This window comes from Rhinoderma darwinii, unplaced genomic scaffold (genome assembly GCF_050947455.1).
Source record: "Rhinoderma darwinii isolate aRhiDar2 unplaced genomic scaffold, aRhiDar2.hap1 Scaffold_704, whole genome shotgun sequence".
NCBI classification, from domain to species: Eukaryota; Metazoa; Chordata; class Amphibia; order Anura; family Rhinodermatidae; genus Rhinoderma; species Rhinoderma darwinii.
Genome location: NW_027464265.1, coordinates 93,880 through 116,169, shown reverse-complemented (window position 1 = coordinate 116,169; position 22,290 = coordinate 93,880). Strand labels below are relative to the sequence as shown.

Below are 22,290 nucleotides of genomic sequence, written 5' to 3'. Positions count from 1 at the left end.
AGCCTACGCAGAGCCTTACCCATGAATTCGTGAGAGACCCGGTCAAAAGCCTTCTCCTGATCCAGACTGACCAGGGCCGCGTGTGTACGGCGGCTTTGCATGTAATGCACCGTGTCCCTCACCAGGGCAAGACTGTCAGCCACCCTACGGCCAGGAATGCCGCAGGTTTGGTCCGATCCGATGATCTGTCCGATGACAACCTTCAGTCTGTTGGCCAATACTTTGGCGAGGATCTTGTAGTCCACGTTCAGGAGAGAGATGGGACGCCAGTTTTTCAGGTCACATCTCTCCCCCTTCCGCTTATACAAGATCGTGATCATGCCTTCTCTCAAGGACGGTGGCATTCTACCCTCCACCACCATCTCCTCATAGAGCTCCAGCAGGTCCGGACAGATCAAGTCCCCCAGCGCTACATAGAGCTCTGCTGGGAGACCATCACTGCCCGGGGTCCTGCCGGGTCTGAAGGATTTAGCGGCAGAGAGCAGTTCCTCCACCGTCAGGGGTACATCCATAGCCTCCGTACCTGCAGGATCAAGATGATTAGTGATACCTGACAGGAATTTATCGGCGGCTTCGGGGTCAGTGGTTTTCCGGGAGTAGAGGCTTCGGTAGTAGTCTGTGACGACTCCCATCACCTCCTTCTTCCCAGAATGCATGTTTCCGGTCTCATCTCGAAGTTCCTTCAGGGGCGTGTGGCCGGCATGGAGTTTCCTGAAAAAGAACGAGTTACATTTCTCACCCTTCTCCAGGTTCTCCACCTTGGAACGAAAGACAATTCGCTTGGATTCCTCCTCAAAGTGCCTTTTCAGGCCCTTTTTGGCTTCCTCCAGCTCCTTCCTGACGTCCCAGCCGCATTGAAGGAGGTCTTGCAGGGATCGCAGCTGACGCTGCATCTCTCTGAAGTCTCTCTTCCTCTCACACGCCTGTTGACGACTTTTTGCCTGAAAGAAACAACGAAATTCAACTTTAACATATTCCCACCAGTCACAGGTTTTGTCAAAGAAAACTTTATCATTCCTCCAAACAATATAGGCGTCTCTAAGTTCCGCCAGTACCTCCTCACTTTCCAGCAGGGCACAATTCAGCTTCCAGGAGCCAGGGCCGGGAGGAAAACCGTGGCCGATGGCACCCTGGAAGAGAATGGCCCTGTGGTCGGAGAAGAAGCAGGGGACCATGGAGTGCCCATGCTGCTTGACTGCCCGGGAGGTGAACACAAAGTCAATCCGAGAACGAAGTGAGCCATCGGGTCGGCTCCATGAATAGTTCACAGAGCCGATCCCCATGGAGCCCACAACGTCCTGCAAGGATGCTTCGGTTACCATCTCGATAAGCAGTTTGGAACTGACATCCAGTTTGATTGAAGTGCCGGAACTTCGTCCATCCTCTTCGATGGGGCAGTTGAAGTCCCCGGCCATCACCACTGCCCTAGTGGTGGCGAGCTGGGTCCGCAGGGTCTGGAATAGTTCCAGGCGCTCAGCCTTCATAGGGGGAGCGTACACGTTGATGAGCCTAATCGGCTCTCCTGCCCAGGAACCGTCTACGACCAACAAGCGGCCGCAGGCGAGCTCCTGGACAGAGTCAACAGTAAATACGCCTCCCCTAATCAGGATGGCAACCCCTGCAGACTTACAGTCGCCCCCACCAGACCAGTAGGACGGGCCATGGGTCCACTGCCTGGCCAGATGATGGTATGACCTGGAAGAGGGGAGAGTACATTCCTGCAGCATAAATACATCACTCGACTGCTTGGAAAGAAAAGTTAGCACCATCTGACATCTAGTCCTATCTCTAACACTCCTCACATTGAGGCTAAAGATGTTAAGTTTAGCAGCCATGGGGGAGAATAAAGAAGGTCAGTGCAAACGATACACCTTAGTTACCAGTCCGGTCGGGCGGATCCTCCTCTCCTGGCGGGTCCGAAAGATCCAGCAGGCCCTCTGACAAAAATTGTTCCAGGATTGTAGCCACCTGGATGTCTGTTGTGAAGTCGATGACCTCAGGTTCAGACACGAGTTCCTCCACCATCTGCTCCATTTCCTCCTGCTGCGCAAGGGAATCTTCGCAGATTTCTACGACTTGTCGCTTTGAGGACTCAGCAGCTGGGCTGTCCCTCACCTTTCTCTTCCTCTGGATGGCACCTGAGGAGACAAGAGGGGGAAAATCCTCCAGGGAGAGGACTCCAGCAGCTGGAGGGGAAGATGTTAGTGCTGCTGGAGCTGGGGAGAAGGGAGGCTGGGTTGGGAGAGGTGCAGGTGACAGGACCACTGAGATGGGTGGGTAGGAGAAGGTGAGAGCCTCAGTGGGGGTGACAGGGGTTGGGGACGGGGGGGTGGGGAGGGCCGGGCGAGGGAGGGTGGGAAGGGTAGGGCGAGGGAGGGCCGGGAGACGGGGGGGAGGGACTGTCGTCTTCTTACCATCCTTCTTATTCCCGGTCTTCTGCGCCGCTGGAGCTCTGGCTGGGGCGGGGTTCCCTCTGGCCGGAGCTTTCGCCGCTACAGTTGCCCAGGATCGATCCCTCTTCGGGCAGTCCTTGTAGGAGTGGGCTGCTTGTCCGCAGAGGTTGCACATTGTCCGTTTCGGGCAGTCTTTGGTCTCGTGTCCTGTTACCCGGCAGTTCTTGCAGGCGTCCTCCTTGCAGTCCTTCACCGAATGACCCTTCTTGCTGCATCTCCTGCAGATCTGCGGCATGTCCGGGTAGTAGATGAGGCCGTAGGAGTTGCCCAGCGAGAATGACTGGGGCAGGTGCTGGAGGCCGTCTTCCACGCTCGAATCCTTGTTCAGTCGGACGATTACCGACCACTTGCCAGTCCAGAAGCCGAGTCCGTTCAGGATGTGGGTGGGTTCCCTCACCACTGTGCAGAACCGCTTCAGGAGCGTGGTGATGTCTTTGCCGGGGGTGTGTGGGTTCCGCATTGAGACCGTCACCCGCCTTTCCTCTCTTTGGACAGGGCAGTTGCCCACAAAGCGAGAGAAAGGGGATTCAGGCCTCGCCGCTTTCACCATCTCCCAGTACCTTCTGCAGATGTTGATCGAAGCGAAGGTCACGAAGAACATCCCGGTCATGAAGGCCTGGATGCTGATGGTCTCCGGCTTAGCGAAGCCCTGGTCCAGGAGCATCTTCTGGCAGAACACTTCTTCCGTCATGTCCGGCACTCTCCCGTCCACCTCCTTCAGCTTCAGGGCCACCGTCTGCTTCATCCAGGGCTCCAGGGTTGGAGCAGCCTGGTTCGGCTTCCTGGTGGCCTGTTGGCTTGAGGAGGCTTCAGGAGGAGATGTCCTGGCCTGGGCCGGCTCACCTGGTCCATCAGCCTTCTTCTTCTGGGTGGCAGGGTTGCTGGTTGAGGCCATGGCTTCTTCCAGCTGTTCCTGTCGCTTGGGGAGGATCTTCGATAGCTCTTTCCCGAAGGGGGCGGAGCTATGCAAATCTTCTCCTTGCTGGCCGAGGTTCTTCCACGAAATTTCTTCCGCAGCGGTTCCTCGTCTAGCTTCTTCTGCGGCCGAGCTTCTTCAAAGATCCCCTTCAGCAGCGGCTCTTCTCCGAAGGTCTCTGTCGCAGTTCTCCTTCTTCTTCCCGGCAGCGATCTCCCGGAGCTTCTTCCCCGATGGCGGCTTCTCCCTTCTGGATCGTCGTCTTCGCTGGTTCTTCTCCGCAGTTCGTCGCCGGCTTCGTCTGGAACGCTCTTGGATCGCTAAGCTAGTGTTTATAGCCCCCAGTGGTTCTCCGAGCTATCTATCCTTACAAGGACTGATAAGAACAGATACTACACTTGATCTTAGCCAAAAGGCCGAGAAGCGATAACCCGAATGGGCCGGCCGTTGACCGAGCCTGCCTAATACTGCTGTTCACCCCTTGCAGCGATTGATTCAGCCTACTCCTAGGCAATTCCATGGGGCCCTGCAGGCTCACACACATTTACAGCTACTAAGCGGGAGGGAGGTGAATAAAGGCCGGAGAGGAAGCCAGACAGGATTTGCTTCTTTTGCTTGCACCACAATGCAGTGCTGAAAGAGGAGGAGGAATCTACATAAAAACGCCTTCCTGGCAACGCCCAAATGCCCTCCTGCCATGCAGATAAACACTGGCAGCGGCAGCAAGTGCATGCCCACAGCCACCCCTTGTTCCTTCACACCTTGTATCAGCTTTAATCCAATCCAGTCCGGTGCTGCCTGCTGAGCAGCACTGACCAACACTGCCTGGGCCCAGGCTTTTATCTCTGAGGCAGGCCCCATTATGATGTCAGAAAGCTGGCTCTGGAATCCTGAGGGCTCCACTATGACACGTGCAAAGTTCCGTCTGAACTTTATATAAGACGGTGCGGCTCAGTCAGTCACTCAGTGTTGCCTGAGAGGGCAACACTGCAACAGCCGGCCGCCAGGCTGTCTTTTTTTTGCACAGCTACTTGCCTCCAGGAGGCCACAAGAGGGAGACAAGGGACTGCAAAATGGAAAATAGGCATCCACCAACTTTACAGACAACTTCTCTTTGCTCCTACAACCTCCATCCTTGCACAGTTTGTTATTCTTCCAGGTAACATAGTAACAAATCCAAATTGCTGCTCTCTTTGTAGGCAAGCAAGGGTTTGTTGCAACTGCAATTCTTACTTCTTCTTGAAATGTAGGGACGACAGTACATTCCATCACATCCATCTAGTGTACACAGGTAGGTCCATTGTGGCGGGTAGGCGGCTGGCTGCTTTAATGGCTGTTTGCTGTTCCCCTACTCCACTCCACTCCACTATTTGACTGTGGTGCTGCATCAATCAGTGGCTGGCTCAGGTGCAGCTCTTTAACTTACCTAAAAGGGAGGGCGGAGAGAAGACAAGGAAGGTGAATGAGCTGTTCCAATGTGAAATGCCGGAAACACAGAAACACAGAAGACACACACACACACACACACACACACACACACACACACACACACACACACACACACACACACAACAAGAGGTGGCAATGTATTAATTAATTGCATTTAATAAATGAGCTCATTATCACACATGACTGTACAAATGCATTGTCCAACAGGTGTTGAAATAATGGGATTAAAAGGGGAGATCCCATCAGAAAGACAAAAACAATAGCAAACACAAATAGCACTTTTGGAATCTGATTTTAGTCAACACATAAGGGAAGGGTGCACCGGTCCTGGAAATACTGCAATACCAGGTCAATGCGTGGAGTGGACAGAGCAAGCTCTATTTCCATCTCCCTGTTCGAAAAATCCATTTAATATATGGTCCCCAGATAGGGGACGTATCAGATATTAAACTGATAAGAACAGATTTTTTTTTTTTAAGTTGGCTACCCCTTTTCAGGGGTGTCAATGATTTATTTCATGATAAAAAATACAGTTTACAATAAAACCAACTTTTGTACAAATGAATAACAATAAAATCAATATTTCATTGCATTACATTACATAAAAGGGACATGGTGGCAAATCTTTATATGTTGGAGTTCCATTCTTTCACAAACCATTTATTAAGAAGGGTGGCATTTCTTTTTTTGTCTAATAAATAATAAATGTACATTTCGCTAAAACAAAGACCTAAAACATCATCAGTAGATAAAACATCGTGCTTAAAAATCAGGATGTTCCTGGCCTTCCATAGAGCTTCTTTGGCGCAATTCATCGTCTTCCACGCTATTATCTTTTGGCTCGCGGTTGGGCATCCAAATAGTCCATATAAAATATCTTCATAATTCAAGTCTTTCAGGTCTGCCATCTTTACCAAAAGAGGGAATATTTTTTTCCAAAATTCCTTCGCAAAATCACACGTCCAAAAAATGTGTCGAATCGTTTCCTCGGCCTGGCAGCCTTCCCTCGGGCAGACGGCAGACCTCGCGAGCCTCCTTCTGTATTGGAATGCCCGGCATGGAAGACATTGATGAATGCAGCTCCAGGCCAGGTCCATCTGTGTATTAAAAAGATAAAACACATTAATAATTTTGAAGATAAAAGCACTTCGTTCCTCATTAAAATTCTCAATCCTGCTGACCGTCTCACTTTCTCTTAGGTCTTTAATTAATTTTTTACTATTTTTCAGCTCATTTACATTTTTTCCCTTCAGGTTGAATAAGGTCACTATCTTTTCTAAAATCACATAGTTTATTGAGAGTTTAAAAGCGTAAGGTGAGGATAAAACAATGTTGAACCACCCAAACCTTCGCATTAAAAACCCTGTATTAAAACGTAAAAAATAGGACCAATAATGTTCTTTAAAAAGGGAATTAAAACAGAAACTGAAGAACTTGATTAAAAGAAACCTGTTAAAATTCGGAAAATCTTTGCCACCCTTCGGTTTGGATTTCATCACAATCTCTCTTTTAAGTTTCTCCATTCTGGAACTCCAAAAGAAGGTAAAACATGCTTTAGTAATTTTTTGCAATAAAACCGTGGGGGGAGGGAAAACCATACTGAGATATAAAAGCAGGGGTAAAATGACCATTTTAATAATTAAAACTTTTCCCTCCATGGTAAGTTTTCTCATGTTCCACATACATATTTTTTGATTTACCTTCTGCGCCACCATGTCCCAACTGATAAAACCATTATCGCACTCACTGAAGGAGACACCTAAAATCGTAATATTATCTGACACAGGGACGGGTATGTCTCTAAAAGCCATGCTTCCTATATTTAAAATATTACTTTTGTCGAAGTTCACCTTAAAACCGGAAGCACAGCAATAAAACTCAATTTGTCTGAGGGTTCTCTGAAGCGACAGGGTGTCCCTGCAAAAAACCGCTACATCGTCCATGTACCCCACTGCTTTAGCCTCTACGCCGCCACCCCCGGGCAGGGGGACTCCACGTATTAACTTATCGCGGCGAATTGTACACAGTAGAGGCTCTAATGCGCAAATAAAAAGCAGTGGGGACAAGGGACACCCCTGCTTCACCCCTGAGTCTAAAATCACGTCCTGTGTCTTAAAACCATTCACTAAAATTTTGCTTGTGCAATCTTTATAAAAGGCTTTAAGTGATAATAAAAATCCTTCAGGTATACCCATACGCTCTAAAACCTTAAAAAGATAAAAATGAGAGACACGGTCGAACGCCTTCTCGAAGTCTATAGATAAAATGGCTAATTTACCTCTTCTAGACCTCGTGTCCTCAATCACATCTTTTACCAGGTTAAGATTATCCCAGATGCTGCGGCCTGGCACCCCACACACCTGGTTAGAGTGTACAATGTGGGGTATTATGGCTTTTAATCTATTTGCGCACACTTTTGCCATTATTTTATAGTCGCTATTCAGAAGGGTTATTGGTCTCCAGTTCTTCAAAACTGCGATGTCACCTTTCTTATGTAGCAGGGAGACCTCACCCTTCCGCCAGGACTTAGGCAGCATCTTGGAATTAAAAACTTCATAAAAAAGGCTAAAAAGATCCTCTTTTAAAATGTCATAAAATTTGACATAAAACTCACTGGGTATACCGTCCGGTCCGGGAACTTTTCCGGCTTTAAAACTCTTTACCGTTTCTAAAACCTCCTGCTCCGTCAGCTCCTGTAATAAAAAATTCTGGGAGACAGGGTCTAAAACAGTAGTAATCTCCTTCAGTGAGTCACGCATAAAATTATGATCCACAGTTTTAACACTAAAAAGGTCAGCATAAAACTCATGAACTTTACTTAAAATACCCTGTACATCTGACACACCTTCAATATTTTTAATAATAGCCTTTTTATTGTTAATTTTTTTAAAAAAGTACCTGGAGCAGGTCTCATTCTCCTCCACATGCTGAATTTTGGAACGAAAAATGATTTCTTTGCCTTTCTGCTCCAGGCACTGAGCTATTTCTTTTTTTAAATTAGTGATGTCAGTTTTAACGTCAATTTCATTATCTCTCATCTTGTACAGGGTCTGCAGACGGGTGCTGAGAATTTTAAAAAAAGCATGTTTTTCTCTGGCTTTCGCCACGCTCTTTTTAATAAAAAATTCCTTTATTCTTTTTTTCATTTTCTCCCACCATGCACTGATGGGAGTACGCATGTCTCTCCCCCGCCTGCATTTTTGGTAAAATTCAATAAAATCAGTAAAAACCTGTGGATCATCTAAAAGGGAAACATTTAACTTCCAGGACTTCTTACACACCGGTTTATTAAAATCACGCTTTACATAAAATGATAAAAGCTTGTGATCTGAGAAAACATTAGTTAAAACTTCACAATTAAAAGGCAGTACATTCTCATTACAAAAAATAAAATCTATCCTGGAGCTACAGGTGGCGTTGCTCCAGGTAACGCCGGCTTCCTCTGGGCTGCTCCTATTACATTCTTTGTACAAATCTGTTAATTTAAAATCATTTACAATATCTTTGAGCAGTCCAGAGGTCTTATCGTAATTCCTACTTGTAGTACTGGTAAGCCGGCGTTCCCCCCTCAGGATACAGTTAAAATCACCTGCGAGGATAAAAGGCTCAGTTGTATTAATAAAAAGAGGTAACATTTCTAGCATCTCTGCTCTCTCATTTTTGTCAGGTGAGCCGTAAAAATTTAAAAACTGCCATTTTACGCCGTCAATAAAAGCTTTAACCAATAAAATACGTCCTGGAAGAATCTCTTGAATAAAATCAATAAAAACGTTTCCCTTAAAAAGAATGGCGACCCCTGCTGATCTGGACTCGTTAGATCCAGACCAGACTGATGGACCATACTTCCAATCCTCTTTGTATTTATGGTACTTCATTGCATGGGGAATGCCGCACTCCTGCAGGAAAAACACAGAGGCTGCCAGGCCAGATAAAAAACTGAAGAGAGCAACCCTTCTGACTTTGGACTTGGCGCCCCTCACGTTGAGGGAGATCCCCTTTATTTCAGACATCGTGGAGTTTTAATTGTGTTAGTCTTGATTTTAAAAAATAAATAATCGTGTTACTTAAAATCAGACTTGGCCTCCACCAGCAATACCAGAAATCTCGCTTGAACTCATCTCCCCGCCCTCGTCTGACTCTAGCGAGAAAGGGGATGATTCAGGAGAGGAACTACCTTCCGTGAGCGTCGAGCCAACAGCCCTCATCTCGTATACAGGGAGTCCAGATTCACACAGCCTTACCTGGGTCTCTAACGGCTGACCATATAGGTCTGTATCGGGTGGGTCCCCCAAGGGCCCCGCCGCTCCCCCCTGAGGCCGTGCAGGCCGTGCAGGCCGTTCTAGAGGGGGAGGTTGCGCACATGGCGGGGTGTCGGTTGGCTCGGGGGGAACAGTGCCCACCCTCCTCACCAGTAACGACGAGGGGGCGGTCCTAGGAGGAGCCTCACTTTGCTTTACGGACGTATCCATTTGCTCCTCCCCTGTCACCCCCCTACCGGCACGCTCCTGTTTACCCTTTTTACGGGGACCCACTTTCAGCCAACCTTCCTCTTCAGACTCCGTATCTAGAGACCCAGGATTGGGAGCAGGCCCGGCATCCACTGAGCAACCAGCACTCTGGGATGCCTCAGTTATCTCACTGGCCTGCCCCTTCTCAGCCTTACGTTTGGCTTGGCGTTTTTCCTTCGCACTGGACTCCCTTCTCTCCTCTGAGGCTGTTGGCTGTGAGGTACCTGCTTTGGCTCCAACAGACCGTACCCTTGAAGCCCAGGTACCCCGCTGCTCCTTTGCAGCACTGGCTTGTTCCTCTCCCTGAGGGCGGGGCTGGTCCGCTGGTGGAGCACGTGGGGGCGCCCCGGGTTGCTCTTCTTCTCCGCTTCGGTACCTATGAGGACAAGAAAAATACAAGTGACCAGTTTTTTGACAAAAGTTGCATTTTTTTTCTTCTGTGCACTCCCTTATATTGTGCTCTTTGCTTCCACAGTTTCTGCAGGTGACATCGCAGTTAAAACTGGTATGTCCATAGGTACCACAAGCCCTGCAGAAGTTTGGCATCCCTGAGAAGTAGAGGTCGCCATTCACATTTCCAATTTTAAAACGAGCCGGTGGTAATCTCGTTTCTTGGGTGGAGGGGTCCTTAATCAGCGTAACTAAAAACTTCCATTTGGCGGTCCACACTCCACACTCGTTCATCACTTTCCCCAGGAGTTTGACATTTTTGAAGTAGGCAGCTAGAAATGCTGCCACTTCCATATCTCTCACATATGGGGAATACATTTTAATCACCACGAGTTTGGTTATTTCAAATTCATGCTCTACTACCTTGACTCCCGCTGCTACGAGTTCACCTTGTTTCCTCTCAGCTCGGTCCATAGCATCACGAAGTATTCCTTCTCCCATGAAGGTGACATCGTAGATTCCTCGCTTCGGGTAGTCCTGGATAGCCAAGAGCTCGTTCTTGTGGACCGCCAGCAGATCTTCCAAAATGGCGTGGACTAAAAATTTAATACCACGGGGACCGCCTCCACCCTCTGCCACGATAAATCGTGCAGAATTCTTAAGCCGGGCGTACACCGGCACCGCATCGGGTTCGCCTGCCATTAGCGTGGCCAGGTCGAACCGCACAGCTTTCGCTGCGCCCCTTGTCTTACGGAGACCAAGGGGCTGGGGGGGATCGCAACTCGTTGCTCAGGACTAAGCCTCTCTCCCAAATAGCAGCACGGGGGTGAAGTCCAGGCGAACCTGGACGATCCCCCGAGGCCGAGAGAGAGGGTACCTGAGCACCTTCTGACCAAAAACCTCCTGTATAAATACACTTGGTCTTAGCCAAAAGGCCGAGAAGCGATAACCCGAATGGGCCGGCCGTTGACCGAGCCTGCCTAATACTGCTGTTCACCCCTTGCAGCGATTGATTCAGCCTACTCCTAGGCAATTCCATGGGGCCCTGCAGGCTCACACACATTTACAGCTACTAAGCGGGAGGGAGGTGAATAAAGGCCGGAGAGGAAGCCAGACAGGATTTGCTTCTTTTGCTTGCACCACAATGCAGTGCTGAAAGAGGAGGAGGAATCTACATAAAAACGCCTTCCTGGCAACGCCCAAATGCCCTCCTGCCATGCAGATAAACACTGGCAGCGGCAGCAAGTGCATGCCCACAGCCACCCCTTGTTCCTTCACACCTTGTATCAGCTTTAATCCAATCCAGTCCGGTGCTGCCTGCTGAGCAGCACTGACCAACACTGCCTGGGCCCAGGCTTTTATCTCTGAGGCAGGCCCCATTATGATGTCAGAAAGCTGGCTCTGGAATCCTGAGGGCTCCACTATGACACGTGCAAAGTTCCGTCTGAACTTTATATAAGACGGTGCGGCTCAGTCAGTCACTCAGTGTTGCCTGAGAGGGCAACACTGCAACAGCCGGCCGCCAGGCTGTCTTTTTTTTGCACAGCTACTTGCCTCCAGGAGGCCACAAGAGGGAGACAAGGGACTGCAAAATGGAAAATAGGCATCCACCAACTTTACAGACAACTTCTCTTTGCTCCTACAACCTCCATCCTTGCACAGTTTGTTATTCTTCCAGGTAACATAGTAACAAATCCAAATTGCTGCTCTCTTTGTAGGCAAGCAAGGGTTTGTTGCAACTGCAATTCTTACTTCTTCTTGAAATGTAGGGACGACAGTACATTCCATCACATCCATCTAGTGTACACAGGTAGGTCCATTGTGGCGGGTAGGCGGCTGGCTGCTTTAATGGCTGTTTGCTGTTCCCCTACTCCACTCCACTCCACTATTTGACTGTGGTGCTGCATCAATCAGTGGCTGGCTCAGGTGCAGCTCTTTAACTTACCTAAAAGGGAGGGCGGAGAGAAGACAAGGAAGGTGAATGAGCTGTTCCAATGTGAAATGCCGGAAACACAGAAACACAGAAGACACACACACACACACACACACACACACACACACACACACACACACACACACAACAAGAGGTGGCAATGTATTAATTAATTGCATTTAATAAATGAGCTCATTATCACACATGACTGTACAAATGCATTGTCCAACAGGTGTTGAAATAATGGGATTAAAAGGGGAGATCCCATCAGAAAGACAAAAACAATAGCAAACACAAATAGCACTTTTGGAATCTGATTTTAGTCAACACATAAGGGAAGGGTGCACCGGTCCTGGAAATACTGCAATACCAGGTCAATGCGTGGAGTGGACAGAGCAAGCTCTATTTCCATCTCCCTGTTCGAAAAATCCATTTAATATATGGTCCCCAGATAGGGGACGTATCAGATATTAAACTGATAAGAACAGATACTACACTTGATCTTAGCCAAAAGGCCGAGAAGCGATAACCCGAATGGGCCGGCCGTTGACCGAGCCTGCCTAATACTGCTGTTCACCCCTTGCAGCGATTGATTCAGCCTACTCCTAGGCAATTCCATGGGGCCCTGCAGGCTCACACACATTTACAGCTACTAAGCGGGAGGGAGGTGAATAAAGGCCGGAGAGGAAGCCAGACAGGATTTGCTTCTTTTGCTTGCACCACAATGCAGTGCTGAAAGAGGAGGAGGAATCTACATAAAAACGCCTTCCTGGCAACGCCCAAATGCCCTCCTGCCATGCAGATAAACACTGGCAGCGGCAGCAAGTGCATGCCCACAGCCACCCCTTGTTCCTTCACACCTTGTATCAGCTTTAATCCAATCCAGTCCGGTGCTGCCTGCTGAGCAGCACTGACCAACACTGCCTGGGCCCAGGCTTTTATCTCTGAGGCAGGCCCCATTATGATGTCAGAAAGCTGGCTCTGGAATCCTGAGGGCTCCACTATGACACGTGCAAAGTTCCGTCTGAACTTTATATAAGACGGTGCGGCTCAGTCAGTCACTCAGTGTTGCCTGAGAGGGCAACACTGCAACAGCCGGCCGCCAGGCTGTCTTTTTTTTGCACAGCTACTTGCCTCCAGGAGGCCACAAGAGGGAGACAAGGGACTGCAAAATGGAAAATAGGCATCCACCAACTTTACAGACAACTTCTCTTTGCTCCTACAACCTCCATCCTTGCACAGTTTGTTATTCTTCCAGGTAACATAGTAACAAATCCAAATTGCTGCTCTCTTTGTAGGCAAGCAAGGGTTTGTTGCAACTGCAATTCTTACTTCTTCTTGAAATGTAGGGACGACAGTACATTCCATCACATCCATCTAGTGTACACAGGTAGGTCCATTGTGGCGGGTAGGCGGCTGGCTGCTTTAATGGCTGTTTGCTGTTCCCCTACTCCACTCCACTCCACTATTTGACTGTGGTGCTGCATCAATCAGTGGCTGGCTCAGGTGCAGCTCTTTAACTTACCTAAAAGGGAGGGCGGAGAGAAGACAAGGAAGGTGAATGAGCTGTTCCAATGTGAAATGCCGGAAACACAGAAACACAGAAGACACACACACACACACACACACACACACACACACACACACACACACAACAAGAGGTGGCAATGTATTAATTAATTGCATTTAATAAATGAGCTCATTATCACACATGACTGTACAAATGCATTGTCCAACAGGTGTTGAAATAATGGGATTAAAAGGGGAGATCCCATCAGAAAGACAAAAACAATAGCAAACACAAATAGCACTTTTGGAATCTGATTTTAGTCAACACATAAGGGAAGGGTGCACCGGTCCTGGAAATACTGCAATACCAGGTCAATGCGTGGAGTGGACAGAGCAAGCTCTATTTCCATCTCCCTGTTCGAAAAATCCATTTAATATATGGTCCCCAGATAGGGGACGTATCAGATATTAAACTGATAAGAACAGATTTTTTTAAGTTGACTACCCCAACTTTGGGGGTAACCGTTTATTTAAAATTTTTCAGGTTTTACAATAAATTAACATTTTTCAACATTTTTACAGGGATTCACATTTTACAACAATGGTTAAAAAATAAATACAAATTGTCAGATTAAAATCATACAATTTATAAAAGGGCACTTGGTGGCATCATATTATAGAATTCCATTCGCTAAAAAACCATTTTCTACTTAAAACAGGAGAGAATTTTTTGTCTAAAAGATAATACTTGTGCATTTCATAAAAACAAATTCCTAAAATATCATTCACAGATAAAATTTCATGTTTGAATAAAAGAATATTCCTGGCCGCCCACAGAGCTGCTTTAACGCAGTTAGTAATCTTCCATGCCATAATTTTCTGAGTCCTTGTTGGGCACTCCAGACATCCGTAAAATACGCCTTCACTTGTAATTCTTTTTATTCCGGTTATCTTCTTCATCAAGGGGAGGATTTTTGTCCATATTAGTTGTGAAAAATAACATTGCCAAAAGAGATGTAAGACTGTCTCGTCATCGCGGCATCCTCCCCTTGGACACGCAGCCGAGTTGGTCAGTCCCCTTCGATGCTGGAATGCCCGGCATGGAAGACACTCGTGGGCGCAGCTCCAGGCCAGATCCTTCTGTGAATTAAAAATGAATTTAGCATTAACCATGCTCCAGATAATTTTGCATTTGTTTTCATTAAAATTGCTAATGGGGGCTATTAAAACATTTTCTTTTATTTCCTTTAAAACATATTTACTATTTTTTACATCTTCTATTCTTTTGTCTTTTAGGTTAAAAAGGTTCACTATTTTTTCTAAAATCTTATACTTGTCTGGCAGGTTAAAAGCATATGGCGAGCTTAAAACCGTAGAGAACCATCCGTACCTCCTCATAAAATAGCCAGTGTTAAAACGGATAAAATAAGACCAGTAGTGTTCCTTAAAAACAGTATTAAGACACAGTGTAAAAAAATGGATTAAAAGAAATGCTTTTATATTTGGAAAATCTTTACCACCCATTAGCTTTGGTAACATCACTTTTTCTCTCCTGAGCTTCTCCATCCTAGAATTCCATAAAAATGTAAAACATGCCTTGGTAATCTTTTTTAATAAAATATCAGGGGGAGGGAAAACCATACTTAGATATAATAAAATTGGTAAAATCACCATTTTTGTGATTAAAATTTTTCCCTCCATTGTCAGTTTTCTAAGATTCCATAAACAAATTTTCTTATTAACTTTTTGTGCCACCAAGTCCCAACTGATAAAACCATTGTTTGACTCATTGAAGGAGACCCCTAAAATCTGTACAGACTCCGACACAGGGACTGGAATGTCCTGTAAAATCATATTGCCAATATTTAAAATATTACTTTTATTAAAATTGACTTTAAAACCGGAGGAGCAGCAAAATTGGTATATCTGTTGTAATGCTTTTTGCAGTGACGGGGCGTCCCTGCACAGGACCGCGACATCATCCATGTACCCCACCACTTTTGCCTCTAGTCCCCCCCCGCCCGGCAGGGGGACTCCACATATCTGCCTGTCATTCCTCAATCTGCAGAGTAGAGGCTCGATCGCACATATAAAAAGTAGTGGGGACAAGGGACACCCCTGCTTCACTCCGGAGTTTAAAAGGACGTCCTGTGTCTTAAAACCCTTTACTAAAATCTTGCTCGTACAATTTTCATAAAAGGCCTTCAGAGACTGTAAAAAACCTTCTGGTATACCCATCTTTTCTAAAACCTTAAAAAGATAAAAATGTGATACTCTATCAAAGGCTTTCTCGAAATCTATGGATAAAACCGCCAATCTGCCTTTTCTCTCCTTCGTATCACCAATAGCATCTTTTAAAAGGTTTAAATTGTCCCATATGCTCCTCCCAGGTATCCCACAGACTTGGTTGGAGTGGACGATTTTCTCTATAACAGCCTTTAGTCTATTCGCGCAAATCTTGGCCATTATTTTATAGTCTGCGTTTAGTAAGGTGATAGGCCTCCAGTTTTTAATATCTGTTTTGTCCCCCTTTTTATAAAGCAGGGACACCTCACCTTTCTTCCAGGACCCCGGGAGGGCTTTTGTTCTAAAAACTTGAGTAAAAAGGGAATAGAGATCCTCTTTTAAAACTCCATAAAATGTGACATAAAACTCTATGGGTATACCATCAGGGCCAGGGACTTTACCTGTTTTAAAACTCTTGATGGTATCTAAAATCTCCTGTTCCGTAATATCCTGTAATAAAAAATCTTTGGAGTCAGGATTTAAAACAGCGTCAACCTCCTTCAATGAGTCGTTCATCAAATCAACATTAACAAGCTTTATATTAAAAAGATCCGCATAAAATCTGTGTACCTTTTTTAAAATATTGTCAGTGTTTGTATCTCCATCAACATTGTCTAACAGGGTATGCTTATCATTAATTTTCTTAAAAAAGTACCTGGAGCAGGTCTCATTTTCCTCGAGGTGTTTCATTTTTGAGCGAAAGACAATTTCCTTACCTCTCTGCTCCAGGCACTGGGAGATCTCCTTCCTAATCTCCATAATCTCCTCCTCCACCTGCATACCCTGTTCTCTGAACTTGTATTGGGTCTGCAGCCGGGTATTCAAATTAGCAAAAAAATCCTGTTTTTCTTTTGCTTTTCTCCTTCCGATTTTTATGAAAAAGTCTCTTATTTTTATTTTTATTTTCTCCCACCATGAGACTATGGACATATTTGGATGTCTTACCCGTCTGCAGCCCTTATAAAAGGTAATAAAATCAGATAAAATTTGCGGATCATCTAAAAGGGAAACGTTCATTTTCCAGGCTTTTTTGACAGTATTTTTCCCAATATCATTTTTAACTTTAAAATACAATAATTTATGATCAGATAAAACATTGGGATTAAGATCACATTTAAAAGGCAGTACTTGATAAGAGCAGAATATAAAATCGATCCTGGAGCTACAGTTCACATTGCTCCAGGTGACGCCGGCCTCTGCAGATAAATTGCTGTTACATTTCTTAAAAACATCAGTAAGTTTAAAATCAGTAACTATATCTTTTAATAATGAGGAGGTTTTGTCATAATTCCTGCTTACTGAGTTAGAGAACCGGCGTTCCCCCTTTAAAATACAATTAAAATCACCCGCTAAAACAAGTGGCTCTGAATCGTTTAAAAAAAGGGGTAAAATCTCTAGCATTCTAGCTCTTTCATTCTTGTCCGAGGACCCATAAAAATTTAAAAACTGCCATCTAATACCGTCTATAAAAGCTTTGACCAATAAAATTCTACCTGGTAAAATTTCATTAAAACTGTCAATTAAAACGTTCCCTTTAAATAAAATGGCGACACCTGCGGCTCTGGAATCGTTAGACCCGGACCACACTGAAGGTCCGAGTCTCCAGTCTTCCTTATATTTGTTGTAGTTCGTGCGATGTGGGATACAGCATTCCTGTAGGAAAAAAACGGTGGCGGAAAAAATAGAAAGATAATCAAACAGGGCAGCTCTTCTCGTCTTGGAATGCACGCTCCTAACATTTAAGGAAATGCCACCTAACTCTGCCATGAGGAAAAGGGAAAAGAGACAGTCTTATGTAATCTTACCCGAGGTGGCCTCAGCAGTCCTCGGCGTTACCAGAGACCTCACTCGAGCTCTCATCGCCCTCCGACTTCAAACCGACTGTATAACTTGAGGAGATTGGAGAGGAACTCATGTCAGACAGCTGACCCCCCGCCATACCTGAGGCACTTATCGCAAATGGGTCCCAGATGGACTCCACGGGCAAGGTTTCTGGAGCATATTGTATGGCAGCCTCCTCCCCTACGATAGGGGCAGGAAACGCACTCGCGGCCGTTTCCGGGACTTCTGTCACCTCAGAGGCAGCTATGCTTGTCTCCCCCAACTGGCGAGAAGGGGGGAGACCTTCAGCTGGTGCTTCCGGGGGCGCGTCAACTGGTTTCCCTGCTTTCGCTCTAGCAGGTACTCCCATCGGCACCCCCGCTGCCACCTCTGAGTACGCCCTACGCCTTTTAGTCCTTGCTGCCGCTCCGCCCGGGTCCTCTGCCTCAGGTACAGGCTGACCCAGCACCTCCTGCGGCCCAGGCGGATCAGCTTCATCCGAACTACCCATCTCCTCCGTTTCCTGAGGGGGCTTTTTCGTCCGCTGATCACTGGCTCTTCTCTTAAACCGCCTTTGCTCCTTTGGGTCACCTGTTTGGGGGGGTCTGCTGGAGGTGTCCATGTCATCTGCCTCTTCACCTCTTGGTTCCTCTCCTTGTGCGGGGGCGATCTGGCCTGCTGGCTGCTCTGGACGCCTCGGCCGGACCTCGGGTTGTTCCGATCTGTGGGGACAAGTAGCATATAGATGACCAACTCGGCTGCAAAAACGACACCTTTTCCCCAGAGGGCAAGTTTTGGCCTCGTGCTCAGAGCTGCCACAGTTCCTACAGGTGCTTTCGCAGAACTCTTTGGTGTGACCGTACTTTTGACATTTTCTACAGAATGGAGGCATTCCTGTATAAAAAAGATCTCCTGCCATATCACCTAATTTAAAGCGTGCTGGCGGCAACATTATCCCCCCTGCTGTATTGGCATCTCTATAACAAGTTACTAAAAATCTCCACTTTGACGTCCAAACTCCAACTTCGTTCATTATTTTGCCAATACATTTTACACTTTTGAAATAGGGGGATAAAAAGGACATCACATCTTTTAAATCAGCAAACGGGCAGTACATTTTTATCACAATCATCTTAGTGATGTCCAACACATGTTCGTAAAATTCAATACCGTCCAGTCTCGGATCGTTTTTTACCATGTATGCCGCCAGCAGATCTTGGAACACTCCATTCTGTACAAAAGTTATGTCGTATGTTCTTCTCCTAGGATAGTCTTGTACCGCCAATATCTCCCGCTTCTGAATGTTGAAAATGCCAACAAGCACGGTCTCCACCAAGAACTTCAGGCCGCAGGTCGTCGCCTTCTCTTCTGATACAATTACACGGATTGTATTCTTTATCCGGGCATACGCCGGTATCTCACCAGGACTTTCGTCCATGGTGAGGGGTTTTCAAGGAAAGTTACGCCACCCGTTGGTGACGTAACGTCTACGCAGCTTTTCCCCTTTTCGGCCGAAGCCTACACGGGGGATATGTGGATCGCAACTCGTTGCTCAGGACTAAGCCTCTCTCCCAAATAGCAGCACGGGGGTGAAGTCCAGGCGAACCTGGACGATCCCCCGAGGCCGAGAGAGAGGGTACCTGAGCACCTCCTAACCAAGACCAGGCAGCACTGACTACAAGTAATCAGAACTACACTTGATCTCAGCCAGAAGGCCGAGAAGCGATAACCCGAATGGGCCGGCCGTTGACCGAGCCTGCCTAATACTGCTGTTCACCCCTTGCAGCGATTGATTCAGCCTACTCCTAGGCAATTCCATGGGGCCCTGCAGGCTCACACACATTTACAGCTACTAAGCGGGAGGGAGGTGAATAAAGGCCGGAGAGGAAGCCAGACAGGATTTGCTTCTTTTGCTTGCACCACAATGCAGTGCTGAAAGAGGAGGAGGAATCTACATAAAAACGCCTTCCTGGCAACGCCCAAATGCCCTCCTGCCATGCAGATAAACACTGGCAGCGGCAGCAAGTGCATGCCCACAGCCACCCCTTGTTCCTTCACACCTTGTATCAGCTTTAATCCAATCCAGTCCGGTGCTGCCTGCTGAGCAGCACTGACCAACACTGCCTGGGCCCAGGCTTTTATCTCTGAGGCAGGCCCCATTATGATGTCAGAAAGCTGGCTCTGGAATCCTGAGGGCTCCACTATGACACGTGCAAAGTTCCGTCTGAACTTTATATAAGACGGTGCGGCTCAGTCAGTCACTCAGTGTTGCCTGAGAGGGCAACACTGCAACAGCCGGCCGCCAGGCTGTCTTTTTTTTGCACAGCTACTTGCCTCCAGGAGGCCACAAGAGGGAGACAAGGGACTGCAAAATGGAAAATAGGCATCCACCAACTTTACAGACAACTTCTCTTTGCTCCTACAACCTCCATCCTTGCACAGTTTGTTATTCTTCCAGGTAACATAGTAACAAATCCAAATTGCTGCTCTCTTTGTAGGCAAGCAAGGGTTTGTTGCAACTGCAATTCTTACTTCTTCTTGAAATGTAGGGACGACAGTACATTCCATCACATCCATCTAGTGTACACAGGTAGGTCCATTGTGGCGGGTAGGCGGCTGGCTGCTTTAATGGCTGTTTGCTGTTCCCCTACTCCACTCCACTCCACTATTTGACTGTGGTGCTGCATCAATCAGTGGCTGGCTCAGGTGCAGCTCTTTAACTTACCTAAAAGGGAGGGCGGAGAGAAGACAAGGAAGGTGAATGAGCTGTTCCAATGTGAAATGCCGGAAACACAGAAACACAGAAGACACACACACACACACACACACACACACACACACACACACACACACACACACACACACACACACACACACACAACAAGAGGTGGCAATGTATTAATTAATTGCATTTAATAAATGAGCTCATTATCACACATGACTGTACAAATGCATTGTCCAACAGGTGTTGAAATAATGGGATTAAAAGGGGAGATCCCATCAGAAAGACAAAAACAATAGCAAACACAAATAGCACTTTTGGAATCTGATTTTAGTCAACACATAAGGGAAGGGTGCACCGGTCCTGGAAATACTGCAATACCAGGTCAATGCGTGGAGTGGACAGAGCAAGCTCTATTTCCATCTCCCTGTTCGAAAAATCCATTTAATATATGGTCCCCAGATAGGGGACGTATCAGATATTAAACTGATAAGAACAGATACTACACTTGATCTTAGCCAAAAGGCCGAGAAGCGATAACCCGAATGGGCCGGCCGTTGACCGAGCCTGCCTAATACTGCTGTTCACCCCTTGCAGCGATTGATTCAGCCTACTCCTAGGCAATTCCATGGGGCCCTGCAGGCTCACACACATTTACAGCTACTAAGCGGGAGGGAGGTGAATAAAGGCCGGAGAGGAAGCCAGACAGGATTTGCTTCTTTTGCTTGCACCACAATGCAGTGCTGAAAGAGGAGGAGGAATCTACATAAAAACGCCTTCCTGGCAACGCCCAAATGCCCTCCTGCCATGCAGATAAACACTGGCAGCGGCAGCAAGTGCATGCCCACAGCCACCCCTTGTTCCTTCACACCTTGTATCAGCTTTAATCCAATCCAGTCCGGTGCTGCCTGCTGAGCAGCACTGACCAACACTGCCTGGGCCCAGGCTTTTATCTCTGAGGCAGGCCCCATTATGATGTCAGAAAGCTGGCTCTGGAATCCTGAGGGCTCCACTATGACACGTGCAAAGTTCCGTCTGAACTTTATATAAGACGGTGCGGCTCAGTCAGTCACTCAGTGTTGCCTGAGAGGGCAACACTGCAACAGCCGGCCGCCAGGCTGTCTTTTTTTTGCACAGCTACTTGCCTCCAGGAGGCCACAAGAGGGAGACAAGGGACTGCAAAATGGAAAATAGGCATCCACCAACTTTACAGACAACTTCTCTTTGCTCCTACAACCTCCATCCTTGCACAGTTTGTTATTCTTCCAGGTAACATAGTAACAAATCCAAATTGCTGCTCTCTTTGTAGGCAAGCAAGGGTTTGTTGCAACTGCAATTCTTACTTCTTCTTGAAATGTAGGGACGACAGTACATTCCATCACATCCATCTAGTGTACACAGGTAGGTCCATTGTGGCGGGTAGGCGGCTGGCTGCTTTAATGGCTGTTTGCTGTTCCCCTACTCCACTCCACTCCACTATTTGACTGTGGTGCTGCATCAATCAGTGGCTGGCTCAGGTGCAGCTCTTTAACTTACCTAAAAGGGAGGGCGGAGAGAAGACAAGGAAGGTGAATGAGCTGTTCCAATGTGAAATGCCGGAAACACAGAAACACAGAAGACACACACACACACACACACACACACACACACACACACAACAAGAGGTGGCAATGTATTAATTAATTGCATTTAATAAATGAGCTCATTATCACACATGACTGTACAAATGCATTGTCCAACAGGTGTTGAAATAATGGGATTAAAAGGGGAGATCCCATCAGAAAGACAAAAACAATAGCAAACACAAATAGCACTTTTGGAATCTGATTTTAGTCAACACATAAGGGAAGGGTGCACCGGTCCTGGAAATACTGCAATACCAGGTCAATGCGTGGAGTGGACAGAGCAAGCTCTATTTCCATCTCCCTGTTCGAAAAATCCATTTAATATATGGTCCCCAGATAGGGGACGTATCAGATATTAAACTGATAAGAACAGATACTACACTTGATCTTAGCCAAAAGGCCGAGAAGCGATAACCCGAATGGGCCGGCCGTTGACCGAGCCTGCCTAATACTGCTGTTCACCCCTTGCAGCGATTGATTCAGCCTACTCCTAGGCAATTCCATGGGGCCCTGCAGGCTCACACACATTTACAGCTACTAAGCGGGAGGGAGGTGAATAAAGGCCGGAGAGGAAGCCAGATAGGATTTGCTTCTTTTGCTTGCACCACAATGCAGTGCTGAAAGAGGAGGAGGAATCTACATAAAAACGCCTTCCTGGCAACGCCCAAATGCCCTCCT

At 46.9% G+C, this 22,290-nt stretch overlaps 4 non-coding genes and 2 pseudogenes across 4 annotated transcripts; all 6 read right to left on the bottom strand.

Moving 5' to 3' along the window:
- Positions 1-3,695: 3,695 nt before the first annotated feature.
- LOC142728988 (U2 spliceosomal RNA) lies at positions 3,696-3,797 on the bottom strand (annotated as a pseudogene).
- Positions 3,798-5,129: 1,332 nt separating this feature from the next.
- On the bottom strand, positions 5,130-5,301 carry LOC142728978 (U2 spliceosomal RNA; annotated as a pseudogene).
- Positions 5,302-11,985: 6,684 nt separating this feature from the next.
- LOC142729029 (U2 spliceosomal RNA) lies at positions 11,986-12,176 on the bottom strand. The gene has a single exon (XR_012877938.1). It is a non-coding gene; the product is annotated as a U2 spliceosomal RNA (small nuclear RNA).
- A 1,316-nt stretch (positions 12,177-13,492) lies between these two features.
- On the bottom strand, positions 13,493-13,680 carry LOC142728976 (U2 spliceosomal RNA). Its single transcript, XR_012877901.1, has one exon. It is a non-coding gene; the product is annotated as a U2 spliceosomal RNA (small nuclear RNA).
- A 6,654-nt stretch (positions 13,681-20,334) lies between these two features.
- LOC142729028 (U2 spliceosomal RNA) lies at positions 20,335-20,525 on the bottom strand. Its single transcript, XR_012877937.1, has one exon. It is a non-coding gene; the product is annotated as a U2 spliceosomal RNA (small nuclear RNA).
- Positions 20,526-21,833: 1,308 nt separating this feature from the next.
- LOC142729027 (U2 spliceosomal RNA) lies at positions 21,834-22,024 on the bottom strand. Its single transcript, XR_012877936.1, has one exon. It is a non-coding gene; the product is annotated as a U2 spliceosomal RNA (small nuclear RNA).
- Positions 22,025-22,290: the final 266 nt, after the last annotated feature.